The 23,272-nt window shown below is 37.7% G+C and overlaps 1 long non-coding RNA gene across 1 annotated transcript in view; it reads right to left on the reverse strand.

The window, feature by feature from the left end:
• The window catches only part of LOC310893385, a 91,065-nt gene extending 68,072 nt beyond the window's left edge, over positions 1 to 22,993 (reverse strand). The window contains exon 1 of the long non-coding RNA XR_014578952.1: positions 22,166 to 22,993. This is a non-coding gene — a long non-coding RNA (uncharacterized lncRNA). The remainder of the gene's footprint in view (positions 1 to 22,165) is intronic.
• Positions 22,994 to 23,272: the final 279 nt, after the last annotated feature.

A 23,272-nucleotide genomic window follows, 5' to 3' on the forward strand; every position in this document is an offset into this window, starting at 1 on the left:
GGAAAATATCTGTTCTAAGCAAGACAAAAACCTGATTTGGGCAAGCCTCAAGGAATAAAATACTCCTACAAGTGATATCAATTACTGCTCTGCAATAATCCTTCGTGTTGCTCCTTGACAGAAAGGGAAATATTTTCTGTCCTACCTAACAAAAGCTGCGTATCTTGGCTGTCTGCAGCTGCCAAAACCATCCTGGCCTTCTGCAAAGCTGGGTTGGGATAACTCTGCTGCCTTGTTCAGGGGAACCAGCACCCTAATAGTGTTGTGCAAAGACCACTCTTGTCGTCAGTGGATCATAAGTATTCTGCATATGAATGTACTTTATATTCGGATTCTGGGTGAATTCTGGTCTAAAAAGAGGATTCAACTTTTATTCGTGCACCCTGAACACCAGATTCATTCTTGGCCTTTATCCTGTGCTAGAGCATCTGTACTTTCTCATTTTCAGCAGAGCTCCTGCTTTCCCACCGCTCAAGAACACTCCATGCCAAACAAATCTGGTTTATGCCAACGGCCAGTGCCTACAGGGGTGAGCAAAGGGGCAATGCAAGGCTGCAGGGTGGGACAGGAGACCCTGGGACAACCCACACATGGCCATGACCCTTACCAGATCCTTTTCCTCACTGCATGGTTTGAAGTGTAACCTCGTGTGTTGGGAATCTAATAGCTACAGAGGGCACCATGCAGGGGCCATCACAGCTAAAAGCAGAATACTAATAAAATACTATCACTTGCCTGCATGATAAACAGCTCTACAAATGTTAATTTCTCCAATGTTACTAGAAGTACAAACAGTACATATTGCTTCAACGCTGCTGTGCACGGCTTGTGCATTTAGAGGGAATGTGTTTAGTTTTTATATTTATTTACTAGGGACACAAATTTTAACAACATGAAATATTTTGCTTGTATGGTATGAACACCAATAGTTTAACATAAACTATGGAAGGAATCCAGGCTGTGTTGACATATTTTATGAATGTTATGGGATGCCAGATTGGAGGTGTACATCTGTGTGGGTTGGCCAGTCATCCCACTGCCGTCTGTGTATCTGTATGCTTAAATGAATTAGCTATTATAAAAACACTGCATAAACAAGTTTAATGCTGTACACTTCCCTTTTGCCGATATAAAAGTATCTGAATCACAGTAAAGCAAGCAAACAATGATATCCAATTGCTCTTTCACTACTCTCATGTAAAAAGTTGGAAAGCTGTACACTTAAAACCATTTCATCTTCAACATTGAGGATCCCTACTCTCCCTCTGACTCCATCTCCCTCTATGTCACTGGCAGCAATCTTCTTGCATCCCCTCATGGCAAGAAGTACCACTGCATAATCCTGCAGTCAAAATCATTACCCAGTGACTGCCATCCACAAGGTCACTCAAGGTCGCTAAAATCCCTTCCAGCCGGCACAGGCCTGGAGCAATGACTGCCAGAAAGCTGCACCAGATTGCCCTGCTACCAGTGCCAGGATACAAACATAGAAGTCAGGAACTGTGCAATACCTTAGGGATTCCTCCAACCTGAGGTGTTAGCTATCAAGACAGACTTGGGAATTCTAAGGAAAGCTTTTTCCTCCTGTGTATCTGAAAATGCTACTACAATAACTCTTTGTTTCTCTCTCTCTCTCTCCTCTCTCTCTCTCTCTTATTTATTTATTTGTTTTACACAGCACACGGCAGCAAAAGCTTTGGGTTCGGTTATTGTAACCTTTACATTTACTGGAGGATAAATGTAGACACCTCCATGGTCAATGATTGGTAAAAACTGGGATTCTCAGCACTGAGAGAAATCAGATGGGAGCAGGGAAATCAAATGATTTCTATTTCACTGTTTAAATGAATTTTTACTAGCTTGGCATTATGTACATAGGTCTGAATTTTCTGGTCAAAGGGAATAAAAAAATAGATTAGGAGAAAAGTTTGTGTGTTTACTTACAGAATTTGATCTTTGAATTAAATTAGAAACAATAAAACATTCTGAACTTTTTTTTCAGCGAACAGTTTGTAGGCTAATTTTGAATTTGAATTCATTCCAAGCATGATAGCTTAGATTTGCCCCAGATGGACTTTCAGTTCTGTTCAAATCGCTTGACAGCACCATAACAGCCATTTGTAACTAAGTCTGCAGAAATGGGCTGGCACTTGCAGCTTACTAGCATTGCTGATCTTTTTGTGTGGGAAAAGCACCCATAAATCACAGTGCATTAAAAAGGCACACACATCCCAAGCAAACATCATGGAGAATCTATTGTCCTGTAGATAAGTATACAAATAAGTGCAAAGCATCACTTAAGTTTTATATAAGGCACATATTTTTTGGAAGGCAACCAATGCAGTTTCACATGCTGTACTTTTTCTAATCTGACTGACTCACAGTCTTGTGATAGTGAGATAAGCTAGGTAGGCAAATTTTTACAGAGTTGCAATTACTGAAATTGTCATTACGCTGCTCACTGTAAAATAAATATAGATAGAAGTGAAATTATGCACAGGCTAGAAGTAGAAAGTGTTTTGCTTCTGTTTGCTAAATTAATCTCTTCCTAAATGGCTGCAGGCCAGGTAGGTTAGCATTTGTGGTTTCAAAGGTTTTCAGCGCTTGCAATGAGCCATGAAATTACTGCATGCTGCTGAAAATGGCAGCTGATGAAAGGAAAAGAGCGAATCCCAAAGGCAGAAAGACAGGAGGAAGCAAAATTACAGGCAGAAAGTCTGATTTTTGATGTTGCTCATTGTGAAATGTACACCCAAACTTTTAATAAAACATAAAACATTAATAAACCTGCTAACAATTCCTTACAATTTCTTTTGAAGTCTCAGTATAATTTCTGAATACTTATTAAAACAGGCAATGATTCAGTGGTGGCTGAGCAGTTTCTGTCTGTCGGATATGGTATATTGGTATACTAGTGACTTTTGAAATTAGATTTTTATTGATGTTTTTTAATTGAATTATCCAAAGGATTGATGTTTTCTGTTAATAACATGACCCTAAACTCTTGAATTGTTGATCAAGTTTAACTAATATTAAATTAGATATTCAATGGTTAAACACACTGTGTGATCAATGCTGCTTCACCATTGCAAATCATCTAAAGATGCTTTGGAAAAGAAACCTGGCTTCATATAGTCATGTTGCTAACAGCTAGTTCATTGTATGACATGTATATGCCACAGCAATGTCGGCATTACTCCCAGGTATGGATGAAACAATGCTTTTAAGCACTACGAAAAGGAGGATATTAACGGAAGAGTCATGCACAGCAATAGCTGTGATACTTCAGTATCACCATTTTAGTTTTAAAGGAACCTGCAAATGTGCAGTTCCTCTGGGTCACTATCATGACATCATTTTTTTTTGGCCAAATTGTTTACTACTTTCAAAGACTCACAGTGTGGATCCTCTGTAATTACTTTATCATTATTAACACACAAATTGTCATAGAAGAAATTTGTTGACAAAGACAAAAATTATAATTTTCAAGGACCTAAAATTAAGAAACTGGCTTTCTATTCAAAGAATACCAAATAGATTCATAAATTACCCTTGACTCTGGCTATATTCTTGAGGGTTCTGTGCATACAGACAACTTGCTTATTTAATCAACCAAAATATGAAAGGGGGTACTTCCTAGTAGAAGTAAGTATGCATCTAATATATTTGGGGACTGAGGAGACAAACTTTTCTGTTATGATTGGGTATGTAAAATAATGTCGGCTTTTATAGGCCCTCCAAAATGGAAAGATCTGAATTGAGCAAGGCAAGCAGCCAAGGACTAAATTTGACAGTATGCCTAGAAGGAATCAGGCATGGAAAGTAGTTTCACATCCTAAAATTTCTTTGTTAAAGGTGAATGGCTTTAAAGGATCCTTTACCTTAACATAGCACTCCTGATCTGAACTGTCTCCCAAACATATAGCAATAAGTACAATGATAAAGAAATGGTCTACAGTTAAAGGTGGCCACTAGGAGTGCAATGCAGGTCACAGCAAGGGGAAAACATAGTTCAGCAAAGGAACCTGGCAAAATCATTTCTGGAATGACACAGGTTCATCAGTGTTTCTGCAGAGAAAAAAGATGAATGGCATGGCATGGCATGGCATGGCATGGCATGGCATGGCATGGCATGGCATGGCATGGCATGCCATGGCATAGAACAGAACAGAACAGAACAGAACAGAACAGAATAGAATAGAATAGAATAGAATAGAATAGAATAGTTCAGTTGGAGGGGACCTTCAAAGATCATCTAGTCCAACTGATTGATCTCTTGAGGGCTAACCAAAAGTCAAAGCATATTAATGAGGGCATTATTCAAATGTCTTTTGAACACTGAATACTTTGGCTTTTAAGGTATTGCCCACCTAAGAGGGAAGCGCACAGAAAATTGCAAGCAGTGCAATTTACAGAGTTATTTACCCAGGGAGGTCAACTGAATTAAGGCAATCACATTGTAATTTGAATAGAGACTTAGAAAAATCACAGCCTTCCTGAACAAGTCCCCAGCTGCATCCTGAACAGTAGACCTGCAGTAGAGGATGTTGGGCAAAATCTCTTCCCAACGTAGGAATGCAATGGACAGGTAAAACTGCAGGAGTAATGCCACAGGTAAGAAGAAAGTAATTGCTGAATTGAAATCACAGGCATGTATACACACACACAAATTGTGATTTTGTGCACATAAGTTCAGTATGTGGTAATGCATGTGCAAAATGTCATGCCCTTATCTATTCAGTAGCTCATTCATACTGCACTAATCACTGTCTCAGCACCTAATTTTGAAGACTATAAATATTTTATTATCCACACAAAAATCAGAGGTGGTAACTGAGCTCAAGCTGTGCCCTGAGGAAAATAAAGCAAATTGTGCCACATAATAAAAGATAGATATAGAAAACCATTGCATGGACATAATTCATATTCATATTGAGAAGTCCTATATTATATCTAGTGTAATCACATCATTCATGATACACTGTATGCTATAGAAATAGAAAGTGTGTACTAAACATATTGTAGCCTAAGAAACATTTTTAATTACATTTTTATTAAAACTTGTAAAATAAGAAGTAAACATAGAACATGCTTGCCTCTCGGTGTGATAGGAAGAATTTACTTCTGCACTACAGAAAAAGATAGCACAGCACATGTTTGACATTTAAAAATAAAATCATGTAGCCTCAGTCTATGGTCTTACCAGACTGAAAGAATCATGAAAGCTTGTAACTGAAGACAAATAATGCTAGCATATACTAAGTCACACACAGACAAATATTAGCATTGAGCTCTATGGAAAAACACAGCAATTTTGAATCTGATTTATAAAATCAGATTTCTAATTTTTAAACTTTAATACAAAAAAATCCTCTTTGCCTTAAAAAAAAAGGACAAAGAAGAGAAAAAGAAACAAAACCAGAGATAGAAAGAAAGGGAAAGAAAATGAAAGATAGAACAAGAAAGCAAGAAAGCAAGAAAGCAAAAAAGCAAGAAAACAAGAAAGCAAGGAAGAGAAAGTAAGTATACCTACGACTAAAAATTAATTTAAAAAATACTTGAGAAAAAAAAAATAGTCCAAAATAACCAAATAAGCTCAGGGCGTGAACACACTTGATTTTAGGGTTGAATTCTGCTGAAGTCCCCTTTTAAGAAATTAAACCAGTGGCAGAAACAAAGATAAAGAAATCTAAAACTGAAGCAACCTAAATACTAGCAACATCATTCCCAAGGGAATGGCATGAAGCTGCAACAGGAGAGGTTCAAGTTAGATATCAGGAAAGGTTTCTTCACTGGGAGTGTGGTAGGGCACTGGAACAGGCTCCCCAGGGCAGTGGTCACGGTACCGAGCCTGCCAGATTTCCAGAAGAATTTGGACAATGCTTTCAGACATATGGTCTGATTTTTGGGTGGTCCTATGTGGAGCCTGGAGCTGGACTTGATGATCCTTGTGGGTCCGTTCCAACTCACTATGATTCTATGATTCTGTGATCCTTCATTTCTTCCTATTTGTGTAAAAACAAAGAATTTGGGGGGCTGGATACTCCATAAAGAAACAATGCTATGTGTTATAAATCGTTACACAGTTATCTATTATTTGATAGGTTATTTTATAGTGAATGCATGGGGAATGCCTAGCTGAATTTGGGCAGAGAAATAACTGGATTCTGTTTGTAGGGTGCAATGATTTGCTATACATAGTTTAAGTTTAATGCACGCAGGATTTGTAGAGGAAATTGCAATTTATCTGCAGATTCTGTGGGGGAGAAAAAGCAAAGAAGGTTCCCTAAATCACTCACTTAGCGGGCTATGCACTTTCTTCCTGAATAGAGAGAAAGGAGTTCCAGCTCTCCAAACTGCCCCTCTTTGCTACTGTAAAAGTATTAGGTCAAGTCAGTAACTTCTTTAGATAATGCATGAGTTAAAATTGTGCTTTCGAACCTGTGTGGTTTGAATATACACATTGCCTTTGTGGGTTGAAGAGTAAAGCTTAGCCTTGAGTGTTTTGCTGCTAGCAGTGTAAGTCTGTTAGCACACATTTTTCACTAGTACCAAGAATAGAACAAAATACAAAGAACACAATGTACACCATTGCATATATACAGTAAGGCAGGCTACAACTTCTGTAAATGATAGGTAGTATTTTCCATTAGATTGTAACTTTTCTCTATGGTGCTGTGGGCTCACAAACTCCCTCAGCAGGATTCATTGTGAAGATGGAGAGGTATGACTAAGTGATTACATAAAAGTTTTGATTAAAATTGTTTAAAATCAAAAGTATTTCCTTCGTTTATTTTCCTTCAGGTAAAGTTTCACAGCAAATGATTGCACAGAAACATGGTTTTATCAATCCATTTGACCTCTCTCTCATGTATTGGATTAGAAAGGAAAATGAACCTCAGAACACCTCTCTAAAGAACTGTCATATCCTGTATGGTTCTACCTAGCAGTACGCTGAAGAAAGCTCTGAGAGGTCCATCCTTCCTTCCCATAGCTGTTATTCTTCAAAACTGCTCCCTTCCTTGGAAAGCAGATTTTATTTATTCCCTAGCCATTCTTCTTCAGCTGTTGTCACTAACCCAACTCTATTTTATTTTTATTGAAGGTATTTTGCAGGAGAAATTGTAATTAAAAGAAGGAACCTCAAGTGATAGGATACAGCTTTTTCCCGTATGAACAAAAAAATAATAATAATCAGAGTCTTTGTCATCACTGAATTCAAAGCTGAAACTGAACCACATTTCTTACTCTGGCACAAGATTGATAGTATGAGCCAAGACAGGTTCTTTGTCTACATATATTTGTGAATATTCTCAGAAGTAAGGTGGTATAGACTTTGTGTGACTAATACTGGAACACTGAACCTTGACAAATTGCAAGTACTTTGGTAAAGAGCCACAGGGATGACTGAAGGTGTAGAACTTGTTTTACTGGTAGAGAATTATAAAGTTATGTTTCTTCAGTTTGTCAAAGATAATGTGAAAGAAGAAACTTGATCAGAACCTGTAAGTAAACAGCCAAAAGGCAGAAGATTTTCTCTTGCTCTTTCAACTTTCCCTCAAAGACTGGACAAAATTCAGTATATAGCAGATGAACTCTACGTAGAAATGATATAATGTCCTGAACACTGAAAATAGTTATCTATAAGAAGTTTTTACCTAGTGAAGTAATAGACATCACCTGCACTTAAAGTCTTTCTAAAAGCTAAGCCGTATCTCAAAAGCATTGGAAGCAGTGGATGAAATTATAGGTTCTATTTTATGCAGAAAGTCGAGATAAATTATCATTATGTCCCTTCTAGTTTTTAAAAAACTGCAGATCTAGAGGAAAACAAAAGAACAGGTGGCAGTTATAAGAACAGACAAATCAGAGAAAAAAATTAAGCAAGCCAAGCCAAACCTTTGTGAATTCCTCTTGTTGATTATTCAGGCCACATGTTCTCTTTTCAAAATTTGCCAAATCATCTGTGCTCACATAGGAGCCCATCATACTCAAATACATCACATTTTTCCACTCATAAAAGTAGTGGCCTTTCGGACTGTTAAAGTGATTTCTAGTCAAAAGAAACAAACAAACAAGACAAAAGTGCCTCCTAAACAGTGGTATGGCACCTCAACTCCTGAAAGCAGCAGCACATAAGGGAGTAAGACCACCAACAGCACATCCAGCTGCTTTGATTACTCTGAAGCCCAAGGAGCCAGTGCCTGCTTCCTCGTGCATTGAATGGAGCCAGTTCTCAGCACATCAGAAACAAAACTTCAGCTCACATTTCTACATCCCTGCTTAATATCCTTTAGCTGTTCTGTTATCTGACTTTTATGCTGCTCTCTCCTCATGGCAGTGTGCAAGAGCAGAAGAGGTTAAAGTGTGTCCTGGCTCTGGCAAGCACTCAGGTGCTGTGGGGAAGGTGCAGAGGACTACTGCAGAGATGGGGAAGGGGAGCACATGCTCACCCGCCCACTTGGGACTTTGCTCGTCAACAGGCAAGGGATGGTTTTGTTACCTTGCTTGATTTGTGTTTGTGAAAACCCTCTCCTACTGAACAGACTGTACTACTTTTGCTGTATTTATTTCTTTCTGGTCATTTTACCAGCCTCAGTTACTGCACCTTCCTGTGCCATGGCCAGGAAATAAATGAGTGGAAAGTGACAGAATATTGCACACATTAAATGTAGGAGAAAAAAAGACAAAAAACAAGCACAACTCAGAAAAAAAAGGTGTATTCAAAAAGACATTTGCCTGCATACAGCCATTTTCAGTTGAATATAGCTGAACAAAGAGAAATATGGATATCTGCACTTGTTTTTGTCAAACTAAAAAAAAAAAAAAAAAGACTGTATAGTATAAATTGTAGTCTGCCTTTAGGACCTGATTCTGATTTCCCTGAAGTACCATAACTACAATAACAACCAGGATTTTATATATGTACAGATATATATAAATCCTCAATGTGTTCACCTTTCCACACATTGCAATGTGTCCTGAGCCTAGAGAGTGTGATATTACATCCAGCTAAATTAGAGGCCAGACCCATCTTGTATGTAATGGTGTAAAAATAATGCCTGTTTGCAAAAGTTTTGACTGGCTGCATTTAAATGATACTTTTCTTAAAAATGTTTAAACTAAGAAAATATTAACAATTATGTGGAAATAGAAGATATCAAAGAGTAGAAGATATCAAAACTCTGGATCAGAGACATCATCCTATCAGTTACCTCAGCAGCGACCAATTTGTCAAAACCCAGGAAGCATATCACATTCAAGGTATTTAGAAAGACTATAAAGATGTTTTATGAAGATGGCACAAGGAAAAAAAAAAAACTCTTATGAGCAGGGAGTTCAACTTAGAATTTCAAATTAACTTATTGTATGATGCATTATTTAATAAATGTTAGCATTAATTTTTGAAGAGTTCAATTTGCATACTATTACTGGGCCAAATGGTTGATGAGGATCACAGTTAAAGAAAGATGCACTGTTCATTTGGTTAAAAAAGAAAAATCAAATGAAGTCAAACCTTCATCATTACACAGAATAAAGGTGGCCCATAACTGCCAAAAATATAGAGCTCTCTGACAGATGTATTTAAAGTTCTGCTGATATTTAAATCAACTTTCTTGTAGTCTGACCCTATGCAATAGCTCAGGATCCTCTCCTAGACCCAGTTAAAAATTTTTAAAAACAAAAGCTTCTAGCACAGGAAATAGAAGCTTCTAGTCTAGTGAAAGAGAAGTAATTTAGAGTTTCTTTTAGGATGACATCTGAAATAAGTTTTCCTCACCTCATCTATGACTCATTTTCTGATTTTTTGATACAAAATAATAATGAAATATTTGGGCAAAAATGTTAGTGTTAACTTACCCTAACTTATATATGTTACAACAAAAAAGTTGCAGCTACAAATAAACATAAGCATTTAGAAGAAATGAACCATAAAAGATGGTAGCTCTTACAGATTCATGGATTATTATGCTGGAAGAGATGATTGTGACCCTCTAGTCTGACCTCCTGCATAATGCAGGCCATAGGACTTCTCTGAATTAATTCCTGATTGAACTAGGGCATCTCCAATAGACTCAAAGTTCAAAGGCTCCCATTGCCTACCCCGAGCAGCCACCTTTTCCATGGTATGCAGAGCTCCTCCATGCAGATCGTAGTTTACCATGTCACCTTTGCTTTTGGATTCAGAGAAAAAGATTAAATAAAATATTTTAAAAATAGATTTCATACCCCTGAAAATCCTTTCACAGAGGAAATAAAAATCAGCAATAAGTGAAAAATGTGAAGCGTTTCCAGTATCTCATCAAAAACTGGAAAATGTAAATCAAAATGAGTTTTGGGGAGAGGGGGAAGCAAGGACTTGTCAGAAATAATATTGCAGTAAAAGACTCCAGCTATATTCTTTTAACCTCAGCACAATTCCCTTCAGGGGCACAAATCACAGTTTCTTTTCTGACATGCAGTTTCAGAGAGGTCCAAATTCTCAGCATCCCTGGCCTGACTCCACCATGAGGGGAAGAGGGCTCCTCACTTGTGTTCATGCCTCTGTAATCCTGAATGCTTTGTCACAGCTGTGAAAGGAGACTTCAGGTGCTGTTAAGAGATATCCATGCAGAGAACAATATTAATGTAGCATCTGGTGGTTCTGTCTTTGGACCAGGACTACATTCTACTTGAGACTGCACAAAACAGAACAAAAAGAAAACCATGTCACAGAGGCAATGTTTCGAGACAAAAGGAGAATAGTGTAGTAATTTCAGAGTCATGCAGTGCCATCTTCTCTTAATCACAAGGTGTAGTAAAGAAGAAAACACACATTAAAAAAAAAAAAAGGCTCATTGTGAGACAACAGCAACCTTTAGCTAGTGAATGAGACATGAGTGGGGATAACACCCTCTGGGCCTTGTACATGAAGGCAAGTAGGGTTTTTTTGAGATGATAAATGGTAGAGAGTCATTGACGAACTGTAAAGAGAGGATTCTCTTGAAAACCTGTCTTTCCTGCAAGGATCTATAAAATAGTTGTTACACAGACCAATATTATCTCATTATTTTCTTGAATTTGCCTGGCTACCTGTACCATCTGTTGTATCTTGAGATACTATGCCATAAGATGTAAAGCTGAGCTATGACTTAGACATGAAAATTAAAAATCTGAGACAAAAATCATGTCCGTACTAGTGCTGTGAATAGCAGGCAGAATGATGCCGCTGCTCATAGCAATGGAGAAAATTCTGGGGGCAAAAAGGAAAGAACATTTTCTTAGTCATGTACTGGAGTTGAAAGACACATCCATGAAGAGATGTGGTTTAGCTTTTCAACATAAAGACCTATTTCAGGGCAGAGCATTAAAATACATGTATATGATTCAACTGCACAGAGATGGTAGCTGAAGTTCGGTTATTTGACTGAGTTGCCTATTTATCAGATGCTGAGAAAATGTTATAGTGTTAATGTCTCCTAAGAGTGGAGCTGACACGCAGCATAACATTGGGAGGCCAATGTCCATGGAAGCCTTATCTGGTATTGAATGTTATGGTTCATTTTATCAGAATGGCACACTGTACTTGTAGTCCATGCTTTTCCCTGGCTACCCATCTACTGCCAGGTCAAAGTGTTGGTTATAATCTTTAAATCCCTACAAAGCTTTAGGGTCTGCAATTCTAGAGACTGCCTCTCTATTTTATGTTTTCATACAACAGTTAATCCTAGTTATGGCTGTTTCAGGTAAATGGGAAAAAGAAGCAAAGGCACCATTTAATTAAGCCGCAACTCAACTTATTTGGAAACTATTATCTGCACCATGAAGTCATTTGTAAATCATTCCCACCTGAAGAGGACTGTCACTGACTCCATACTAATGAGCTATTGGATTCATTTGCTTATTAGATATTAGAAACTCTATCCCACTATATATTTAACAGACACCTTTCCCTAAAACTATTTCCAGTGTGGATTCATGAGGTAATCTTTTCCACCATGGACTGAGTATCTTCACTAGAGAACTCTCTAAGATAAACTTCGGTTAATACCACATAATCCCATGAATGACTAGCCAAGGCAAAGAAAATATGCCCCATACTGGACAGTATAATGGTGAGAGTAACAATATTTTTACAGCATCTAATATATATAATATTCATAGCTCACTATGTTGATCTCATGGGCACTAACCCAGACATGTAAGCAGGATCAGACTTTGGAAAGAGTTTTCATCCCTCTCCATATATACATCTATGTCAAGTAGTTTAGATGAGCCAAAGGTGGGCAGTTGGGGAGGGTGTGGAACAACCCTTAGACAAGTTCTCCGTTTCATTCTACTTCAATGTTAAAGAACCAAACAAACAAACAAACAAAAATCTTTCTAGGGACTTTCTAGGGACTGTGTGACCTCTTTTGGCAACAATGTCTTAGTGTTGGTTCTTGGAGTTTCTCTAGTTTCACTATTCAGAACTAACAAGATTTCTTCTGAAGTATCAACTCCATCCCATAATCCAATGAAACAGGAATTTTTCAAGGGATTAAAAAAAAAAAAAAAAAAAGACTTGGCTACTCCATTAGTTAAACTTTCAAATAGTTATTATAGTTTTCCTGTTTAAAAGTGTGCACTCTATTGTCAAAGGCCACAGTATGATGCTGGCATCAAATCTGCTACTTTGAAGTAGTCTTCTCTTCTGTCTCCTGGTGTGACACTGGCTAGTAACATTTTTTCCTATAATGTTTGCCCATTCATGGAATAATGGCAGTGAAACTTTCCCTAATACAAGGCTTTGATATCTAGCTTGAAAAGTGCTATGTTGATGTTAAGAATTCATGTTATGCTACTTGCATTTTGAAGATGCAAACTAAAGTAGCAATAGTTCTACTACAAATTTTTGCAGATTAATTTACAGTCACTATACCTGCATAATCTGATAGATGTCTCATTTCCAGTAAAGAAAATATGGGAATGCATTTGGAAAGTTTTGAGTTCATTTAAGCAAAATGTACTTGAAACTGTATTTTATAGAATAAGAGTAACTGTTTTACGACAGATTATGCTAAAAAAGAATCCACATGAACACACCTCTGTTGAGCACCTTTTTCAAAATCAAATATCTTAGCTATTTAAAATATATATGCATAACGCCAAAAGTAATTAAACCATATTATGAACTAAATCCTTGCCAATTTTTTCTGTTTACTCTGCAGCACTTTTCAAGTTACGCAAATGCTAAAAAAATCCTCAATAGAAAAACCCCGAACAGCTGAACCCCTATCTTTGAATTTTTAGTTTAAAACCTCACATCACTCCCAAGCTAAATCCTTGAAGCTCTGGATGCCAAGTTTTAGACTTGTGTATTTTTTTTACTTCTGATTTTAAAAGTCAGAAATGAAAGTTCATAATGCAAGTAATTACACAATTTAATTATTGCGGTGCCACTATAATTTACAATGAATTCTTAGACTGTGAATACAAAAACTTTGCTGACCCTTTTAAGATCAGTTCTTCCAATAACCCTTGCTGCTTAATGTAATATTTTTTCATTTATTCACATTTCATTCCTCAAGGAAAAACCATTAGGATGTAACTGTTCAATGTGATCTAAGGCAATCTAGATATACTTTAATATGGTAGATATATTACAGATAGTTTGTTAAGGTTAATTTAAGTTTTTTTCTCTGTTAACATTCTCTGTCACTAACAGAAAAATGGCCAAGCTGAAATGTGTTGCTAAACTGTTCAATATCTGACTCTTGATACCATCCGAAGCACTACTTGCTTTGTACCTGGAAACCACTATTTGCAGGGAAGTAGCTCAAAGGGAAATATTATCTTGTTTTATTTCTGTTACAACAAAGTCAGGTGGCAGTCACATTAATAAAAATGTTTGTTGAGAGTAAAAATTCCAGGATCTATCAGTTGAAAGATGTCACCCATTAACATGGATTGCATTATCAATGGTGTTTCAGAAGATTCTGGATTGAACAGTCTTTCAGGTTCTAACCTCTCACAGCTGTAGTGTGAGGGATAAAAAGTATTATTCATTAAATAAATTTGAAAAACTCCAAAGTTAGTATTTTTATCATCTCAAGTATACTTAGAAGCTTTAATTATCTATGCTTGGTATTGATAGGTGAAATATTAAGTATTTAAAAGCACAGCCTGGTAGCAAAGCTGCCCTTTTGGTTTTGGAAGAAGTATTTGAACATATGGCTATTTCTGTATACTCCATGATGCAGTCCCAGACACCTGGTTTGCTCTCCCAGGACTGACTTCCATCAGAAGAAGTAAGCTATCTCTTGGCTCTGAGGCCAAGACGTCTCAGGGCCCCACCTGGCAGCATGGGGTCCTAGGTCGTTTTTTCAATTTGATGTTTTTTCAGCTGAAAGTACCTGATAAACGGTGAGTTCTGCCACAGCCCAACCGAGTAATATAACAGCACAACACTAAAAACATATTTTGCATGCCTGGGAGCATGAAAGAGGCTTGAAGGTAATGGTGATATAGAGAATAACTTTGGGCCTATTTAGGACATAAAAGTAGTTCCTTTATCTCTTTTTAGGTCTAGTCTATGCCATTCATCTGCATCATATGAACTCTGAACTCCCTCAGAAAGAACCAAGAGAGAAATATCATCTCAGCTCATAACAATGACAGCTCAACAGCACTGCAGGGATATCACCCTATTTCTTATCTGAGTCTCACTATTCGGAAACCTAACAATCAAGGACAGAAACTAATTGGCAGGTGAGATTTCATTAAAAGTATCCAAAACCCAAAGGAAAGGTCACTAAACTGAGTTAAACTAACTTATAAATGTTTTAATGTAATACATAAAAAAGTGAAACAGTTTGGAGAAACAAAGAGTTCTGTTCTACTGCTGTGTTGCCAGACCCAGTACAGAGGAACAAATTATGCATCTTCCAAGAATTTTGGTCCTTTGCCATAAGTGAGTCAAACAGTCCTTGAAAATCCAAGACATATACCCTGTCTAAGCATTGGCATGTGACTTAAATAGATTTGAATGTCCACCTCTACTATTATTGGTTTGATTTATTGGTTGTTACTATTATTGGTTTGCGTTATTGGTTTGATTGCATTCCATTACCTCAGTTTTGCATTTCAGTATCTTGTGCAAACCATTGCATATCTCAGGAAAACGCTGCTGCGCATGTGTAGAAGGAACTTTTTGCTTATGCTGAATGGTAGGGTAGAGTTGAAGAGCACAACAATTTTGAATACTAATAGGGTTGCATGAGTGATGTCTGATACATTTTATTAAAGTTAATTTTATTTTAACATTAAAAGGTTGCAGAGAAAAAATATTTATCAACATTTTTTTCAGTGTATTTTCTTTATTTGAATGATTGTTTACAACGTTTTAGTTACTTGTATTAAACCTTAATAAGATCATATAGAAATTAAAAACAGGGGTTATAAGTGAGCTATCAATTAACATAAGAATCAATTTAATGGTAATTTAAATATCTAACTTATAATTTTTGCATAATGAAGTGGCCTGTGGGCTTGAAGTCCTAATCATGTCTAATTAATTTAAAGGATGTTACTTTTTATTATCATTGAAATGTCTGACAGGTGATAAAACGTTTAGGGTTGCAGCCGCAAACTTTTTACATCAGCTATAATATAAGGCGACAGGTTATATAAACCCTTTCTCTGAAAAATGAATATTTAAGGAAAATAGTGTTAAGTGATTTGGATCAAATTCAGCCATGGTAGAAGTGGGTGAGAGTCTCATGGAGAAATTATGTGTGCCTACGTGAGGGCTCAGTTTTATCCTATCTTTCAGTATGAAGTGAATTTTGAAATTCTGGCTGTGCAACACAAATGGGAGTCCTTTTGAAATGAGTGTACGTATCACACAAGAAAATCTTCACCAGGGCAAGTTTTCACAGACCAATTTGATTTGTTCCGGGAATTTGAAGAAAAAGTTCATCTAACTGTATCTTAATATGTGGTATCTTTTACAGAAAAGAATGAATTGGGGTGAAGACAACCCTAGCGCTCTCCCCCTAAGCATGATTAGTTGTTACCTGCAGTGTGTTTGTTGCCACATCTATCCAGTTTTGCAAGTGGTCTATATGTGCCCTGACCATTTGGCATCACAGTATGCTGGTATTCAGTGTCTGCTAGAGCCCTCTGTGCCCTCCACCTCCCATGAGACTCCTGACCCGATGGCACCGAGGATAAAAAGGCTCTGTATGCCTTTTAGTAGTTTTGCTTATACATATCCAGGTTGTAGAAATCTCTAAAAGTGGGAAAAGATGGTCATAGAGTATATGAGGATAACACATCTCAGAGAATTACAGTTAGCATTGCATAGGTGATGGAGTGAGCCTTCACAGGGCTGTCTAAGGGCTGTCATCGAGGAGAACTGCAAGCCCTCTCCATGCAGCCAGGAGTCTGTGCCTACTGGCTGTTTGAAAAGACAGTCAGGGAAGTTTTCAGAGAATCACGAATGGCTGAGGTTGGAAGGGACCTCTGAAGATCATCTAGTTCAACCCCCTTGCCAAGTAAGATCACATAGACCACAATGCACAGGATGGCGTCCAGGTGGGTTTTGGATGTCTCCAGAGAAGGAGACTCTACAACCTCTCTGGGCAACCTGTTCCAGTGTTCTGTCACCCAAAGCAAGTATCTTTGCCAAGGCAGGTATCAAGTAATGATGTTGACGGTAAAGTAATGAAGCTATATGGAAACTGGGACTAGTCTACTTCTAGAAAATGAAAGAGCAGTATCCTACTGGGCTGTAAGGAGCATCTGTGTGATCTGGGCAACTCATGCAGCTAGGTAAATCATCAGAAAATTTTCAAAACTTATCAGCTGTCACACCCAGCCCACGAACCATGGATGCAGCTTTCAGGAGTTACGGAGTTGTTGTCCTCTGTTCTGTGAGGGAAACCCTATGGGGAACCCTATGGGGAACATACAGTTTTGTCTCTTCCTGGGAAGAATGAGGCTGAAGGAGGAAAAATACTACGTGACAAGAGTGAAAAATATGTAACAGTCCCATGGAAATTAAGTGAGGAAAGTTTCATGAATTAAATTCTTGAAAAATATTACTACAAGAACATACAGTGTAGCCTGACCTCAGGGTGAACTGCTATTGCCATTATATACATACTGCATATGCCTGGGCCCTCAGGCTCAGGAGATGTCTCAAAGCAACAGAGCCTGTTGAATTCAAGGTTCCAGTTAGATCCATAAGACTGAGGAGTTACAAACAACCTACAATGTTTCACCTGGTCTGGGAAGAGTGACACGGATTTTTCTCTATGTCTTCCAAGCAGCTGAAGAGAAGATTACTTTTTGCTGTCCTCAGTGGATAAATTCTTCCATGATGGCTAGCCTTTCAGGAATGCAAAACCCCTCACTTTCATTATAATTTGGAAGATAAATGTGATTAGATATTAGATTTTTCAGAAGCACTAATGTCTTTTTTGAATAACCTAACTTTAGCAACCTACTTAAAGGTTTAAAATAAGTGTAATAAGATGAGTCAATTTTATGTTGAAAAGTGATTTCTATGTTATGTAATTCAATATAAATCATAAAGGGGAAATTATATAAACAGGTGAAAAAATGAGAGAGAAAATTGGGAAGTAAAAAAGATAGCATTAGAGGCAGGTTTGATAATGAAGTGTTGAAATTACTGGGACTACACAGATAAGGAAAGGAAACTTGTGCAGGGATCCATGAGGACATGATCGAATGTTAGGAAAGAAACACAAGTTTCAGTAGTAGACATACAGGTCATTAGAAAATTAGAAGGAGGATGAAGAAACTGGTACAGAGATAATTATGTGTGGATGAGTAGGAGGCAAGATCTGTACAAAAATCTTCACATCATGCCATATGAAATTGCCTTGTGAATAAACTCTTCTGACACAATAGATTCCATAAAATAAAATGCCATATATTCACCTACAGTGAAGACGGAGGTGCCAGACTCTTTTGCATTGGCCTAAATGCAACTAAGACAAGGGAAGAATGCAAATGAAAAACACATTTTTTTTATAGAAAGATATGCAGCTAATCGTGTTCAGTTATTATCATAGAAATTACGTGTTTTCTGCTTTAGCTATATTCTGCCACAGTTAATAATTAAAACACAAATACATGAAACACTAATTTAATGGCAGACTTTGTAATTACACAAGTACCGTAAGTGTTTGTTTTGTAAACACATGTGAAATCCTTTTGTACATACTGTAATTAGGAGATCATAAAAATCAGAGACTATCTCAAAAGGAAAAACTAGCCCGCTTTTTTTTTTTTTTTCTGAAGCAACCATAAGTGTATGGGAGCCACCATGAAAGCAGGTGTTTCCCCAAAGCCTTAACGTATCTAAGCACGTCAGTTAGTCAATGCTAGTCTATCGCTGATTCTACAGTTTATTTATTTTTTACAGAAATTTTGTACTCCTTTCTGTATGTCTTACATCAAAACTTCAGTCATTGCAGGGTCTGAGCAGGGCAGGGTCATGCTGTTGGCTCAATCTGCTCCACCTGCTCCCAGAAGTCGGAAGAAGCCCCACACAAAAGCAGTGGCACTCATGTGCTCCCCAAGGAAAAGAGAGGGTTGCCAAATCCACCCTGATGTCTGAACAAAAGTAATTATGGCTCTGAGGGCAAAGGCCTTAATTTGAACAGTCATGGGGAAGGATTTGGATTTGAATTCTGTGGTGGGTTTCTCTGTGAACAAATTCAGCTTTTGGAAACCCTTGTCTCCAAAGAGTTTGTCCAGACTGCAATTTTATGTTACGCTCTTGGCCAAGTGTCTCTTATTCTGTGTCAATTTCATAGTAAAAAGTAATTGGGGAAATGAAGTTGGACAGAAGACAGATCTAAAAAGAAGCAACTTGCAGAAAGAAAGCAGGGAACATGTTTCAGAAAGAAAAGAGCTGTGCCAAAGGAGATCTGGATGCAGGATAAGGAAAGCCCTGAGAACAAAAAGGAGGGCAATCCACAAAGACAAGTGTTAAGACAAGGAAGGAGAAATAGGAAGGGAAGGGATAGAAGGTCATCTGCAAGACAGGAAGAAAATTAGACAGGTGCCAGTTCTTCACCTAACCCCTTTTTGCCTTTGATAGTCATCCTCCTCAGTTTCCTAGTGAAAAGCTGGCAGTTTGCATGAACAAATGAGCTCCTCTTCACACACATCAAACCCTGGCCACCTAAACAACTACTTTTGTTTTCCTTTTGTCAGTTAGGTTTTGATTTTTTTTTTATGAAGGAACCTTTGTATGCTTGCATCTGGACTTAATTTTATTTTAAAACAGGGATGGTGTTTGACAATGATACTTTTCAAAAGAAAACATAAGGTGGGATTGTGCTGTGAAAACCTGGACTTGCAGCCCCTGGACTCAGTATAAGCACTGCTTATCATCTGAGGCTTTTCCATTTCTCACCATGCTCAGCATTTCGTTTTCATCTGAGAGTTAAATCTCTATACAGCATAGGGGCTGGGATGATTTTTCTTGCTTGCCCCATCACACATTTTCCCAGAGGACATCGCTGTGAACTCAGTTTCCAGTGGGACTCTCCTGGCTCAAGAAACAATCTTCTCTGGCTTAAGAAGCAGAATACCTACCTGGGCCCCCAGAGCCCTACTGCACACCATGCAGTTATTTAAAATATTAGCCTAGTTTCCTGTTCAGAAGGGACAGTGTTTGCAAACTGTTCTAACACATAATTAGGTTTGAGTGGATCTTTTTTTTATTACTATTATTTTAATGACTTTATTTCTTCAGGTCACCCTGCCTTCTACTAAAACCATTCAAAGACCGTTTGAAAGCCATCTCTGTCAACACACTTCTCAAATCAGCATCTGAACAACCAGACAAGCTGCTTCTATTGACTTCTGTTGCTGCTTCAGCACATAAAACATCTTCTCATTTTGTATCCCATCTTCACCTGCTCTTGTAGTCATGTAGCCTCATTTCAATGTTTCCTTTGAAATTCACTCAATCATCAGCAACTGAAATCTTTTCTCAAATCCATCCATGCACAGTTCATGTATCCTGGTGAGTCTGCTCATTGATGCTTATCTCTGAGCTGCTTTCATGGTATGAGGTTTTTACATTCACACCAAGACTGCTCTAAAGGTATACATATGTACATATAAGCAGTCCTGCAAACTGGAAAAAAAAAATCAAAAGGAAGCACTGCAAATGCACCCACTCCTGAATCTCTAAGGTCCAGCCACTGCAACAGAGGATATGTTCACATCCTCATAGATAGAAGGAGAATGTCAAATTTAGTCAAAGTACTCTCTCCTTACTGAGACAAAGGCATCAAAAGTGTGCATAGTGTGTACCTGCATTTACTGAATGGCAGAATTATAAGTTTTGTTAGTGCCCTTGTCTCTTGCTTATAATTCTAAACTTTCTATTTTGTTTTTGTTTGTTTATTTGTTTGTTTTTAACAGCTAGGGTGTGCTAGGATAATGTTTTCTTAGAATTACCTGTTACGATTTTTGTATTTCTTTACTGAGTGGCAACAGCTCGGAGACCAAATCCATGTTTGTACAGTTAGGCTTGTTTTTCTCCAACTGCATTACTCTGCATTTATTAGCACTGAATTTCATCTCCCATTTTACTGCCCAATTACTCAATACTGTGAGATCCTTCCACAGCTCTTCAGAGCCAGCTTTTATTTTTACTACACTGAATAATTTATCATCATCATGCTTTATCAGTCTCTACCACCTTTTCTAGATCCTGTATGAATATGCTGTATAGGATAAGCCTTAACACAGATCTCTGTATGGTACAGTTTTCTTCCTCTATTGACCATTTACTCCTACCTTTTGTTTACTGTATTTTAAGAATACATTTACTGGTGAAAGATATTTATCTGTTCTTGCTAGAGGCATGACAAGTAAGTTTTCACAAGTAATTTTGCTGAAGAGCCTTTGGAAATCCCACACTGCAGCTGTTGGCACAACCTTGTGCACATGCTCAATGGCTCCCACAAATATATTACCTAGTAGACTTCTAAGACTGAAGTTCCCAGTACAATAGCCATATTAACACTTCTGTCTTTATTTGTCAAACTATTGTCTGATTCATTTTGTTTATGATAATTTTAACAAAGATGTTGAACCCTGGCTTCAGACTTACCGAGCATTCAGGAGACTGTTTTAAAAGCTGGCATCATAAAACCTACTTCTCCAGAGGCAAGAACAAAGCTGTGAGGGTTGAGTCATATTCCAAAATCATGGCACAGTTTTATTGTAACATGTATCTGTACACCTACAAACCTATCTAAAGATCTGTTATTATTCAGAATATGAACAAATACAAAAATCTCTTTTTCTGACATTTCAGTTTCAGGCAGACTCTAATACATTCCACATGAAGGTTCTAGCTAGCATTGAAGCCATAGTGAACACAAATTCAAACAATTTCTTTAGTTCTCCTGTTGCAGATGGATTTTCTATGGATGCTCCTTACATCCTCTAGTCAACCATTGGACTTCCAGATCATCAGAAAGACTGTTTGCTCCTGAAATACTGGAAAAAGTACTGGCAACTGTATTTTATAGTTCAGCAAATCTCCTTTACTTGCTGTTCTACTGTAACAGCCCTTCCTTGACCTCTTTAGTGTGTCACTATGTGCTGTGTGCCCCAGATGCAGTGTTGTTAATTTGTGATACCTACAAGCATTTCACCTTTTGCCCATATACACAGCCTCATGACTGGAACCAAAAGCACTGATGCCATCCAGGTTAGTTGGCAGGTAAGAATGGATGTGAAAAGTGTTTAGGATCGGCTGGGTGACTCAGGCTTGCCCATGGGTCTGTGTGCAGTAGGTCTGTCATGCCGACCTCATGATTTGCCTCCATGCTTGTCCCCTTTTCTTCCCTGTTTATCCCTTACCATCTGTTTTATTCAGTAGGTATTTTTGCCAAAAGAACCAGTAAAGATAGAGGGCTTCTTCTCTAACACAGAGAACAGGAAGCAGAAAATCTTACCTTTACAAAATCGACTACAAAGAGCTTGCAGCTCAGGCCATTCCTGCCTCACCACATGCTGCAGGCCTCATGCTGTGTAAATGCCCTCAGCTCACATCCTCTTCCACATTTGCATTGTAACCCCCTGTCAGACCCAGCCCTTTCACTGAGCCATCGAACCTTTATGACTGAATTTATGTTCTCACCTCTGTGTAAATCCGCTATTATGTTTCTTTAAGTATGAACTTGAGGAACTCCCTAAAAGTCTTCATATCAGGCACTGTGGATAAACATTACTTTTCCTGGCCACTGTTTCCTGCATGCATGCTTCCAGTGTGGTGTAAAACTGGAAGTGTTGTTATTAAAATCTGATACAAGTTCTGTACCACCTTTTAAAGGAACTTCTGCTAGGCATTTACTGGAGAATGAGGCAAAAATATTAATAGAAAGGCCTATTTTGACAGTACTTTTTATTCCTATCTTTTGCCCTGAAGAGCACAGCATAGACTTAAGAATAAAAAATACAAATAAACAAATAAATAAATAAACCATAATAAGAGTTTGAAATACCTGCCAGCCGGAAAAGAAGGAAATGAAACAAAGAATAACAATCTGTCACCTGCATTGTCTTCCTTTGCCAAATAGAAAAAAAAAAAAAGAAAGAAAAAAAAAGAAAAAAAAAAGAAAAAAAAGAAAAAAAAAAGAAAAAAAAAGAAAAAGGAAGCCTTCCTCTGCAGGGCATACTAGGTCAAAGAGGCTAGTAAAAATTCAGCAGAAGTCAGTAAGGATTAAGCTATTCAGAAAGAAGATACAAAAATATAAGGGAGTGTCTGCTTTTTTCATCTCTCAGCTATATCACCTCCTTTCTTCACTGGGTCTGCTTACATCTTCTTCTCTACAGTTTTCATCCAGCTTCTTTTACTTCGGCCGTATACTGCTTTTGCCTTTCCAATTTCTCATAAACTGGACTTACTTTCCAACTGCCAGGGCATCAGACATGAGTTTCTGTTTCACTGAATATTTGTTTTCCCATACGTCCAGCCCATTTCTACACAAAATGAGATGGCTCAGCACTCTCATCTTTTCAAAAGCAATGCCCTGTGGAATTAAAATATTTCTTTTACTACCACATGACTTTTTAATCTGTGTTGTACTCATGGAAATTTTCATGGGAAAAAAAATAAAACTAATCTTAAAAGAATACCTTTTAACTGAATATGCCAGGCACCTCTGCAGGGGATTTATTCAGGAATCAGAGCCTTCTATAGCCCTTCATGTCAGATGATACTCAGCTAAGGTGCACTACATGAAAC

Source organism: Anser anser (assembly GCF_964211835.1).
Source record: "Anser anser genome assembly, chromosome: 2".
NCBI classification, from domain to species: domain Eukaryota; kingdom Metazoa; phylum Chordata; class Aves; order Anseriformes; family Anatidae; genus Anser; species Anser anser.